A 13590-nucleotide genomic window follows, 5' to 3' on the forward strand; every position below is an offset into this window, starting at 1 on the left:
TATTCTTAATAAGTGAGCACATACTAGAGCTGACCTAGGACTTTTAAGTTAGAGCTGAACAGCCACCCCAGAGCAGGCTGGGAGAAATCCCATTATTCCCAGTTTCAATCACTGGAGCTTCTGCTGATCAGACGTTCAGCTGTCTTCTACGGGTATCTCATTTTGCCTTTCCTTAGGCAAAATAAAGGGGCATTGAAGTGGACCTGCCTGGGGAGTGGCAAGGTAAGCTGATCCTCCCCAGTTGCTACTTTGGGCTGTGAAGTCCTGTGGTCCTTTGCCCATTGTAATCTGCTCTTTCTTATCCCTATTCCGTGTCAAGTCTGTTTACCTTGGCAGCTCTGGGTACAAAGCAAAGGTAAGTGATTTATTTAATGCTTTAAATATTTGAGATTTCTAATTGGCAAATAAAAACTGCATGTATTTATGGTATACAACATGATGTTTTTGTATATGCATACATTGCGGAATGGCTAAGTCAAACCAATTATTACAGGCATTACCTCACATACTTACCCATTTTTTGGAGAATGAGAACAGTTAAAAGCTCCTCTCTTAACAATGGGAGGGATTCGTTTTTTTATTTGCTACCGATGTGTGGCTCTCTGGGTGCTACACATGGAGAGACTGGGCTGCCCAGTGTTACCAGGCACACAGGTCTGCACTTTCACTACCATAGAGGAACAGATTCAGCAGACCTCGCCTGCTTTTGGAAGGGAGCAATTTGCTCGGGTGTTGGACCACCATGGCAGTCGCTGGTGTCTTCTGTTATTGTGGAAAATCAGGAACGGAGCCTGTCACTTGTCATCTGTTCTTCGAATGTAACCAACTTTTCTTCCATGAGCCATTTGGTGTGACTATGAATGATGGCTCCAGTTAAATGACACCATCCTGATGGTGGGGTAAACAGAAGTGAGGCTGGAACAGGGCCTTGGATCCTGCCTGTGTTTTCAGAGAGCTTTAGTAAGGGTCTTGGATGAAAAGGGACAAGCAGCACATTTGAAGCAGAGATGTCACAAGCGTCTCCTTTAGCCTCTCTGCAGTGACTGGGGGTAAACGCCTGAGTTTCTGAGGCACAGAATACTGGCTGGAGAATGACTCCCTGCCACCCCACTTGTATTAGTTCCATGTAGGGATTTAGAGGTACATGAGATTTCAGTGTCACTTAGCTCAATTTCCTCATCATTTTTCTAAGTCAGGAGACAGAGGGTCAGAAAGGCCAACTGGCTTGTCTCAGGTCTCACAGCCAGCACTGGTGAGGCCGCAGTGAGCTCCAGATTTCCTGCCTCCCCATCACGTGCCCCTTGCACTTGGCTGGGCACCTCCTCCCACGTCTGTCTCCTCTATTCTTAGGAGTCAGTGTTTCACGAGCACCTGTCTGGGTTCTGAGTATTAAGAAACACTTGGCTTTCCTATTAACTGTACACACCAGTCATGCAACTCAATTTAGAAATATTAAAATGGGAAAAATGTATCAAGAAGCTGTGTAGAGATGAGACTAGAAAAGCAGGCTCTGGATTTCAGAAAAATTGTGTGTCTGGTTTTACCACTTAATCTCGGATCTTGGACAAGTTCCTCTCTGGGTGTCAGACTTATCACCTTGCTACTAAATGTAGTAGCTATTCCAAGGGTTGATGTGGTTAGTTACTGAGCTAATGTGTGTGATACACTTGGCATAGTCACCAGCACATGGTCAGCCCTCAGTAAACTTGGACTTTTTATTAATTATACATATATTGTATTTGTATGACGGAGGTGAGACAAGAATACCTCAGGGATTGTGGCAATGCATTCCTGGGATTTCTGCTTGATTCTCTATCTCGATCTACCTGTGAAGACGTTGCCTGAGGCACAGCATGCTGCCAGGACACGTGGCTCCTGGAGGCACCTGCCAATCAGGTCCTAGGCAATATTTAAATTTTTGTTTATCTATCCATAATATATACTGTTTTACATATATCTTGGTGTCCTTTTTAGCATCTCCCTGCCTGGTATTTAATAAGAATTAAAGGATATAATTCATGCAATGTGCGGCAAAGTGCACTCTGTGCCCTTATATTTGCTTTGCACCTGTCTGGCCCGTAGTAACTGCTCAGCAAACATCAGTGACTATGATTATAATATGGAGCCTGTTGTGCAGTTGTGTGAGTGAGGAAAGAACAAAAGAGAATCCATTTTACAAAGGATTTTCGGTTCATCTATCTGGTTGACATATTAATTTCCTAAGCATCTTCACAACCCAGTTGGTGGGAATAGGATGTATTCTTTCCATTGTACAGATGGAGTGACCGAGAGACTAAAATGTGACATCACCAACAGGTGGTGACCCTAAGGAGTCAGGGCCAGAAGCAGGTCTGGGATGCAGACTTCCTGGCGCTGACCCAGGCTCCCTTCTGCCACGCAGCCTTCGCAGGGAAGCTGGAGGGACCAGGGAAGGACGCGTCACAGCACTCTCTCAGTTGCCCTTAGAGGTTTATCATCTATTGACTGAATGTTGACCAAAAACACACTAATTCCTGAGGAGACCTTGCAGGATGTCCTGTTGAGAGTTTTCCTCCCTTTTTTGTCAGTGCTTTGCTGGCAGATTAAAATTCAGTGGACTCCATTTGTAGGAAGTCTGATAAAATATTCTCATCTCTATTGCAAACAATTTCTCCATCTGCTGCTTGGCTGGGAGGATCAAACTCAAACACCCTCATGAGAGGGGAGAGTGATACCAGGCAGAGGAAGGTACAGGAAACAGCAAGCTTTTGCGTCCGGACACAATGTCTACCTGGTCTATTGTCTGAGGGGCTGATTAGTCAGCTCTGTTAGGCAGCTGTATTTTCTTCCCCCAAATGACTCAGTGCACCTAAGATTATTTTGCCCGTTATTTAGTCTCGTGCAGATGCAGCTCTGTACATGCAGCGGGTAAATCTATAAGAGAAACAATACTTTGGGGTTAGGCAGGTAGGCTACGGGGGGAGAAGACAGGCAGTGAGGAGAGAAAAGCTGATCTGAGAAAGTCAAGGTGGCTTGCAAGAGACATTGAAGGAAGTCAGTGCAGTTCACCTAAGAAGATATTTATAAAACATACTGTTAGCAAAGAAATGTGTTGGGGTGAATAGAAAATGAAAAACAAATAACGTTTGATTTGAATTGGTCAGGGAAGCATTCCTTCCTTTAACAAATGCTTATGTGCCTACTGTGTTCCAGGCACTTTGCTGGGTCCTGGAGATATAGTGTAAGTAAGAAGGACAGGGAGCCACCTACCCTCTCGGAACTAACACTGCACTGGGAGAGAGCAGGAAGGAAAATATACCCCCAGCTTGGGATAAATCCCAACAGGGGAATAAAGAAGTTGCTGTGATATCGAGCATCAGGGTGGGGAGTGGGCTGGTGCTGTTTCAGATTAGGAGAGTCCTCTCTTGAGAAGTGCCCTTGAACCAGACATCTGAAGATCTAAGGAAGAGCTTTATTGGCAAAGGGAATTTTGGCAGAGAAATCGTGGCACATTCTAGGAACTATTGTAAAGACTACACAATTAGAGTGTAGACAAAGCCAAATAGGAGGGACGCTGGATGAGAAATGACAGAAATTGGAGTAAGGAGTGGCAGTTGGATGGAGACAGTGGATGCGTTCAAGATCCTCCTTGGTTGTGGGGGAGAGAAGGTGGCAAGATCAAAGATCCAGGCTGAGGGATTGGACATAAAAGTCAAGTAACAGTCAGCCCTCTGCATTAAGAAATCTTTGTAATACTTGCTTTTCGTATATGATGGTACCACTTATCATGATGGGAAGCCCAAGGAGGGAATATCCTTGCAAAGCATAAAATAAAGAATTCCACTAGGAGGATGTGTAGATTGGTGGGGATATCCAATTAGACATGGTAACTGTATATGGTTAGATATGTGGATGTTCTTCAGCTCACAAGGAAGTCTAGGTTAAAGACACATAAACTATTGATACAGAAAGAAATAACAAATGTACAATAAAAGTGTTATGTGTGTTTAGAGAATGAATCGATTAATTCAGACTAGGAAGGTATAGATGACTTTCCAAATTCAGGAAAGTCCATAAGCAAAGACACAGAGAGTAGATAGAGGAAGAAGTAGAGAAATGCCTTTCTTTGCAGGTTGAAAATGAAGACTGATGCTTAGTGATATCAAAAGTACTGTACTTCTATATCCTTCCCCAGAGAAAGTTATCTGGGAAAAAATGAATGGTCAAGCCACCGACTGAAAAAAAGTATTTGCAATACATCTATGTGGCAAAGGACTCCTAGCATCATATGTAAAGAACTCCTACAAATGAACAATAAAAAGACACGCAAAAGTGGGTAAAAATCTTGAAAAGATGCCTCACAAAAGAACATTTACTGATAGCAAGAAGCAGATGGAAAGTTGTTAGTCAGCAGGGAAATGCAAATTAAAACTGCAGTGAGCTACCATTCTACATGCATAAAAATGGCTTAAAAAATAAGACTGTCAATAGCAAATTGGAGCATACAGAGCAACCAAAACTTCAGTGTATTGTTGGTAGCAGTGTATAACTAGCTACTTTGGAGAACTATTTGGTCGTTTCTTAAAAAGTTGAATGTGTATCTACCCCTTGACCTAGCAATAGCAAGCAAATTCTAAGTATTCACCCCCAAATGAAAACATATGTACATAATATGGCTTGTACAATAATGATTATAGCTGGCTTAGTCATAGTAGTCCCAAAGTGAAAACAACCCAAATTTCCACTGACAAGACAAGAAATAAATAAAACAATGGCCTGTCCTTATAATGCAGCACTATTCAGTAATACAAAGGAACAACCCACTGATAAATTCAACATCTCAAAAATACTAGGGGTGCTGCCTAATTCCACTTAGCTGAATGTCTAGACCAGGAAAAAGTAATCTGTAGTAACAGAAATGAGAGAGCAATTGCTGGGCAAGGAGCATAAGGAAATTTTCTAGGGTGAAGGAAGTGGTCTATATCTTGTTTAAGTGGTGGTTACATTGGTGTATACAATTGCAAAAGCTCATTGATGTGAACATTCAAGGTCTTAAGGTCCATGTATTTTATTACATGTAAGTTATATCTTAATTAGAAAAAAAAAAACAAACCTGTATACTCCATCTCCAGAGCCAGCAGGGTTAAATTACTTCCCAGTTTTAGGAGAAAAACAGAAGATGACTATATGGTGAACATTTACTGAAATAAAATGGATGTATTTACATTAGCAGGGTCTCATGGCTTGTTTCCTGAGAAGCACACACAGCTGTTGGGTTGATCTGTAATCATGTAGGCATGTTGATATGTTGTTGAATAAGAGATCTGAAATTGTTTTGGTAGGTACAATTCAATACAACCTACATCTATATGACATCTGTTATATGCTAGGCCTGATGTGTTGCTGTTTCCTAAAACAGCCTGTTGGCACCTCCAGGACTTTTGCCTTCTCTTTCCTCTGGCTTCTCCACAGTACGGCTTTGATCCTCCCCACTGATTTCTCAGAGGACGAGACTTGGTGTAGAGCAGGTAAAAATTTGTTGAATGAATGAATGAAGAAATGAATTAATGCATATCAAGTGTTTGAGCTAATGTGAATGAAAATAAGAACTAAATGTTTAATTTCTTCTTTAAGAAGTAAATGTTAACACTGAAAAAGCAAAACAGAATTTTAAAAAGTACCCTCACTAGTTTTTTTTTACAGTCCATGCTCTGGAAATCAAAGAGTAGAACAAGTAAAGAAAATACAGAAAATAAATTAATGTCTTCATTTTCTATCTTTCTTATTCACATATTAAAGGACAAACTGAAGACAACTGGCATAGTGGTTGGACTATGGATTATTAAAAAATATTTTGCAAGGAAATAAGCTTGGCTCATGTGAACTAACAATGAGACAACCTACTTTGGTAAGAATGACAGCAGCAGTTGATGTTTCTGGGGGAAACACTAACCAAAATGAGAACCAAAAACCAAAACAAAACAAAAAAGAAGGAAAAAAAAAACCCTCCTTATTTCAAGAGGCAATGGGGGACAAAGGAAATTAAATTTAGCTGCAGATGCCAACAGTTAGAGCCTATGGAAGGCATGTTTCATGAGTATCTTTTGTGAAAATTTACTAACCGCCAATATTTTTTACATGGCATATAAAGTTGCAAAGTAAAGCATTTAATGATTTTGTTATCTGGAATATATTTATAGAAATAAAGCAAAATTGATGTGAGTCAAATACTTCGTTCTACTATGAATGTTTACCATTGTGAATTCATGTAGTGATAAAATAAGTTTAAATGATCACTATGTTGGTAATTTATGAACCAACAGTTTTAGCTTAAAAACAAATTAGAATTAGAATTGTATACATTTGATTGGAGGTGGTAGATGAACACTTGTTAAATACAGTAGAACCTCTGTAATTTGACCACCCCAGGGATGTGGTCAACATAAGGAACTAGGCCTGCTGTACTGATACCTACATGTGGTGCATCCGGTCTATGAAAATTAGGTCAGCTTAAGGAGGTGGTCAAGGTAGGGAGATGGAGGTTCTACTGCACCTGGAAATTTATGTAATTAAATTTTATCTTTTGATTCTAAAATTTAAAGCCCAGGCAGTAAGTATTTATTGAATTTTTTTTTTTTAATTTTTTTATTAAATCATAACTGTATACAATGATATGATTATGGGGCATCATACACTCACTTCATAAACCATTTGACACATTTTTATCACAGTGGTTAACATAGCCTTTCCGGCGTTATCTCAGTTACTGTGCCAAAACATTTATATTCTACATTTACCAAGTTTCGCAAATACCCCTGTAATATGCACCACAGGTATTGAATTTTTTATAAAATTTAAAAATAATTTTAAGAGTTGATAAAGAAAATAGAGTCTGAATTTTATTCGTCTTTTCATGGGATTTATAATTTTTTGTAAGAATATACCATCTACTATAAAATAGAAAACAAATATTGTAATTAAGAGTAAAAATAGGGCAGAGGGTAAAGTCAGGGTAAATGTGTGGTAAGAAAGAATTACAGAAGAGGGAAAATTTGCAGATACACAGGTTTTAGTGACTTAAACTGTTCAACTGCCATTGAACCACAAACTTGGTTTTGAGTTTTCTGATGACCAATTAAAAAAGGGAAACTGACGGGGATGGGTGAGAGATGGCTGATGACTGTGGTGAGATGAAGAGTACATCCTGCCCCTGGGAGTGGATGTACTTAGGTGACATGGCATCACTGGGCTTGGTAGTCCTGAGATGTGGCGTCAATTTTTACTAATTGGGTATCACGAGGGAAATCTCTTATCTTCTCTCCACGTTGATCTGCTCACCTCTGCAACCACACTGAGAAGCTTGTTCTCCACTACTGTTGTGTCTTTCCATGTAAAGGGGGTGGCATTCTGGACCCTGACTTCCTCCAGGGCAGGTAAAGTGACTTACCTGATCGATAGAGTTGGGAAAAATAAACCAGGCATGTTTGACCCACCCTCTCCCTTCTGGGGAAGCAGTCACCTGCAAGAAGCTGGTGTTCTTTCCCCATCTGCACCAACCAGGCCCTGTCCCAGTTCCGCATGGCCATAGCTTGGAAGAACAATTCCGCCCACTTCTGGGGCCCTCACTATGAACAGTGTTCGCCTGGTTGGCCTTTATTAGTCGTAGACACTTTATCTTGGCTTCTGCCTGCACTCCTTTGCTTCACTTATCAGTCCATCCAGATCTCAGGCAAAGAGGGGTACCATTTATGGGCTCCCTTCCCAGACTCCAGTGGGATTGGCTGTTTAGTCACACTCACCTCCCACTGTGAGTTTTCCACAAAGTGATGGCACAGTAGTGGAAGGGTGCAAAGAGTTACCCTGAAGGCCATTTCCCCCAGATCCCTGGAATCTGGAGGCGTAATTGAGGAATACTGATCACAGTATCCATAATAAGGCACTAATCTCTGGCATGGCAGCGGAATTGGTCTGTCTCAAGCATTTTTCACCATATCCTAGGTCCTGCAGTTACCTGACAAGTACCTTTCTTGAACAGCTGCCTTGATGGGGCTGTCTGTAGGGTCTTGCTCCTGTGGAGTGAGCCGTTCATCCCGGCTGCAATGAAGGCTGCTGTCCTCACAGCTTCCCCACACAATCTTCTGCCCACGTGAAGAATGGACTTTTGCTCCTGTTCCTGATGTCCCACCAGCTTCCTTCAGCTCCTAGCTCATGCCTGCCTTCAGGTGAAAAGTATGGGCCTCTAGAAGTGGGTGCCAGATGAACAAATACTAAGAACTAGTCCAGTGTGAAAGGTCCATGACGGCTACATGTGCAGGGCAAGAGGATGGTGTGGCGCGGTAGTGTCCCCAGGGTGGTTCTTAGTGAGGGAGAACAGGACTGTTACAAGCACCACTCCTGGAAACGTGGTTTCCCAGCACAGCTTCGTGTGCCTCCTCCATCTGCTCCAGAAGCTTTATTCTGGGCTCCTTGACAGGAAGCATCCAAATGATAAGGGAGAACACAAAAGGACATTTTTTATCATCTCCACATACCTACAGATCATGGCTATGAATGAAAAACACTTGTGACCTTTCAGGCCTACTGCAGGAGGAGGACAGGAAGAAACAAGACAAGACAGAAACTGTTAAAACGAACAACAAAAGCATCATCTTGTTTCTTTTCTGCCCTTGTTTGTTCTTAGTTTAAGAGGGAATGAGAAAATAAACTCTGTATTTAAACAAAGCTGTTGACAGTTTGCTTTTATTTGATTTGCACCTCACTCAAGTAGAGAGTGTGTGACTTAACAGTAATACAGAAATTGCTAGAGTAATACAGAAATTACTTCATCATTAGCTTTTTTTGCACAGGTGTTTATGTCTTGTTTTCAACTACCAAATGCTATTTGAAACCTTCCCCCCAAACCGTGGAGATGGATGGGACATACAGATTCCTTCACTGGTGGGAGGCTGAGCCAAACGCAGACTTGAAAATTGACCAGCCCCTAAACTGAAAAGAAAAGTAGCTGCTAGAGAAATGTGATTGTCTGCTGAGTGAAGGACAAGGGGAATTCTCAGTCTTATCCATGAGCATCAGAGGTCTGGGACAGCGAGGAGAACAGGACCACTTTCCTTCTTCCAGGCCAAGCGTCCGGCATTCTGCTCCTTTCCTGCGGCTGGATAGGATGCAGGTGTCATGGGGCTCACCTGATGATGCAGGTGTTTCTTCTCTATACACGAGGGGCTCTGCTTGGATTCAACTGTAGGAGGCCAGCCTCAAAGACGATTAGTATATTACAATTTAAGTAGGTCTTCATCAGACAGAGGGGGGCGTGACGGCAGCATTCTGTCTAGTTCTAGCCTCACTTAGACCAGTTTTAGGCAAATGGTATTTGGTGGTGCTGTATTTTCTTCTAAATTCCTTTTTGCTTTCTTGCCAGGATACTCTTAAGTCTGTTTTCCCCAGGTTCAAAACCTGATAATAACATAGTGTTACCCTTCCTGGGGATATTTATATTTCAACAGGGATTGAAGCCTTCAGGAATCTTTAGGATGGTGGTAGAGGAGAATTGAGGTAAGGGAGAAAGGTGCATTTAGAGATTGCTGAAGTCCCACCAGACAGAGATCATTTTCTTGCTTTCTAGGGGGCAGGAATGTACATTGATGATGATAAAAGTGACTGGATTTTACATTTGATTAGTAGTGTTTGTTGGGATATGAGTTTGATTGCGTGTAATAGAAACCCATATAACAGAGACAGTGTTTGGAGTCTGCAAGCCAGTGCTTGAGGCCATGTGCCAGCAGCACCCACCACCCTCTGGGGTTCCTCAGCAGTGCCCTTCAGAACCCACAGTAGTGTCAGTATCACTTAACCTGTGGTCCTGATTGCCAACCCTCCCGTGGTTCCTGCCCATTTTATTACCAACCTTTCTGGTGATCCCTTGAATTACCTTGCAATAAATTCCTTCTCTTTTTAGCTATTCACAGATCCTCATCAGCCAGAGGTAATTTCTGTTGCTTGCAGCTAGCAACTCTGAATGTTCTATGTGGAAATAGATCTCTGCAGAAGGGTATTTACCACTTGCTATGTACAAGGGGAAATGAAATCCTAACCCCAACCATTCGCTGAGCTTGTTCTACGTGGGATGCTTGACCTAGATTATCTCTAAATTTTCAGAGCAACCCTTGAGTAGATACCATTGCCATCATCCTCATTTTGTAGATGGGAGGCTGAGTTTTGAAGCTAGGGATTCTGTCGCCAGAGCCTCTTCCACTGAGGAAATCTGAAATGTCCTCTGAGGCCTGCATCAGTTATCAAAGCCCCTCCAGAGAATGCCATCCTTCTCCAAGCGTGCCTCAACACTGGATGGCCTTTCCCTTATTTTTCATTTTACCTGTGGTCTGGACGTGCTTCCCAGCCCACACTGTCCGGCACTTGATTTCATGTCACCCTGGAATTGTTACAGATCACGCTGGTAGCTCTAACTATATTGTAAGATCGTTGCATGTTCTACTCCTGGCTGGGCCACTCATGAGGATGTAAGTGGTCACACAAGTGACCTTGCCTTGTTGCTGTGGGCAGGGGTGGTCTTCAAAATGCTGTATTAAACACCTGGTTCTCCAGGGTATAGGCCAATCGGACTAGCCAATGGCTGTAGATCCTTGAGATACTTGTCCCATGCAAATGATTGAATATTGCCTTTGATTTTGAAAAAAAAAGGATGTGAAAATTCTTTGTAAGTTGTACAGCATGACAAATATTTCACGCATTATTGTCTTGCCTCTATGTCTCTTTCAGCTGCCTGGCATATTATTATGCCAATCCCTACTCTGTAGAGACTTAATAAATCTCTGAATTAATGGATGAATGAGTGGATAATCAACATAGTCCATTCCCCCAACCTCCCAAGGTGACTATTGAAACCAGTAATTCCCTATCTTGGTTGAATGTTGAGCCCTTGCCTTACCTCTGATTAATTGGTGGTAAGGGACTCATGAACTTATCAAATAACTGTCCTACTGTATTTAACTTTGATTCACATATTTGAACGCAAAGTGACATGTCACACTCCACCTGCAGAGAGATGGACAGTGGGCCTTGTGATCAACTGAGGAGGCTGGAGAGGCAAGTCCAGCCTCAGCTTTCCTGGGCCACTTAGCTCAGAAGGCAACAGGTGTCCTGGTCTGTGCAACTCTAGGAACCTGGCCTGCCTACCAAAGGTCTATATGTGGCAATTCTTCTCTAAGGAAAGCAGCAGCTCCCTGGAGCACACAGTGAACCAGCCTCCATGGCCCCAGAGCCCACCTACCTGCCTGGTGCTCGGAGCCTGTTGCTGCACGTTCTCCCGTGCCCTTCTGTTCCGTCTTCCATCGCTAGCATGCCGACAGCTGCGGGAACACATGGAGGTCGCTTGGCAGCTGCTAGACACAGATGCTGGGCTCTGTAATGTACTTTCCCCCCCTCCGCTGCTGCTTCTGAGTGTTTCTCTGGCTGCCTGGATGTCTTCAGTTACTGCCTGTGGGAGGGGTGTGCTCTGAGGTGCGAGTGGGCTGTGAAGCCTGGGGGATTGGTGGTGCTGAGCAAGCAAGACTGCTGGGTACTTAAAGACCGTCTTTGCCTTTTTCACACTCCACGTTGGGTTTTTAGTGCTCTGCATGCCTGAGAATCTTTCCAAGCTATTTCGGAGGAAAATAATGTTGGGGTGTCTTTTTATCTTTTTACCCTTGAAGTGCCTGCCTTCCTCCAGGTCCTCATGATTGCCTGCTTGCTTCCTTGCAGTAATCTCTGAATTTAATTGGCCTTTTGCCTCTATCTTGCCCCTTTTCTTCTACTTTCCCTGGTGCTCCCAGAGTGATTTTCCTATAACCAAATCTGACCACATCCCTTCCTCTCTGGGAATCCTCAGAGCTTGCAAGATAAACTCTGGACATCTTAGTGTGAATGAAAAGTCCTTCATGACTCTGCTCTGCTCACCACCCCAGCGGCCTGTTTGCTTCAGCCACATCTGTTTTGATTGTAATAAAACCGGCTGTTCTTCAGCTCAGTCTTGGTATTTGTATTCATTTGGTCTGTCTGGAAGTTCCTTTCTTCCTCTACTTGTCTGCTCACCTGCTTTATCCTGCCTTAGCTAGGGAGCTTTCTGGGGTGCTCTCTTCTACCTCCACCCAATCCTTGATGGGACAAACTGTACAATTAGGCTACAGAGCCATCGCCACATGGAGACAACTATTTGAGCAAAGCTACTGATTAAACAGCCTACTCTTAACGGTGGAGTATAAATGTCTTAACACAGCAAGGAAGTAAGTGAGGTGAAGGCTGTGTTAACCAGTGTGATGTAAGCATTCCAAATTGTGTATAAAATCAGCACCTTGTACCCCATAAATGCATTAATGTACACAGTTATGATTTAATTAAAAAAAACAAACAAACAACAAAAGAACCCCAGCCTACCGTGTGCTGGGGTGCAGACATGAACAAGACTCAGCTCCAGTCCTAAAGAATTCGTAGATCACTGGACAGATGGGTGAGAAAGCTCACAGTTATGATCAAAAAGGAAACGAGTTCTGTGATAGAGGCCAGCTTGGGAGGTTGCAGGTATTAGAGACCCTCCCTTGTGCTCCTGTAATATCCTGGACTTCCTTTTGTTAGATCTTTTACATATATATATATATGTATTTTTTGTTTGTTTGTTTGTTTTTTTGAGACAGATGGTGTCATAGCTCACAGCAACCTCAAACTCTTGGACTCAAGTGATTCTCTTGTCACAGCCTCCTGAGTAGCTGGGGCTATAGTTGCCTGAGACAGTGCCCAGCTGCTTTTAGAGATGGGGTCTGGCTCTCATTCAGGCTGGTCTCGAACTCCTGAGCTCAGGTGATCCACCTGCCTCTGCCTCCTAGAGGGCTAGGATTACAGGCGTGAGCCATAATCGCACTTGGCACTCTTCAGTATTTTAACCATGTATTTTCAGTTTGTCTCAGAGTTTCTTGAAGAGAGTCACTATAACTTATTCAAATTTGTAATGCTCACCCATTGCTCACCCATTGCCCAGCAGAGTAGGAACTCACCCATTGCCCAGCAGAGTAGGAACTCAAGAAACAGTGGTTAGCAACGGCACCTGAATGACTGTGCCCCTGTGGAGATGGTCCTGCAAGGGCTGCTCCACATTAAGCCCTGATGTGCCTGTGCAGGTGAGCAGCAGCCCCTTGTGAATGTCCTGGAATCCTCTTGGACTGAAGGTCATGATACAGAACAAGTGGGAAATCAGGGAGCTGGCAGGTTTTGGAAATTTTCTACCTTGTTTTAGAACATGAAAACATATCTTTCAAAATAAGGTACTCGTGTCAGGGGCCTGGAAACTATAGTCCCCTCTACCCATTCCTAATCTTTTTTCTCTTCCTTGAGAAACTCTCTCCTCTGCTTTACATTTTTTTTGGATTCTGGCCAGAGAAAGTATCCATTAAAGCAAACTGCATGTTATTTAAAAGTGCTATCTTTTTGCACTTAAAGTAAAATAATTTTTACGTCTGAATTGCAGAGAAATTAGAAACCTCTGACTAGCAAGAAGAGAAAACAAAACTTTGAGTCATCTCACCACCCACCACTGACTCCACTGCTGCTGAAGATGTAGGCACTGGC

The sequence above is a fragment of the Nycticebus coucang genome, chromosome 10, assembly GCF_027406575.1.
Source record: "Nycticebus coucang isolate mNycCou1 chromosome 10, mNycCou1.pri, whole genome shotgun sequence".
Classification (NCBI taxonomy): domain Eukaryota; kingdom Metazoa; phylum Chordata; class Mammalia; order Primates; family Lorisidae; genus Nycticebus; species Nycticebus coucang.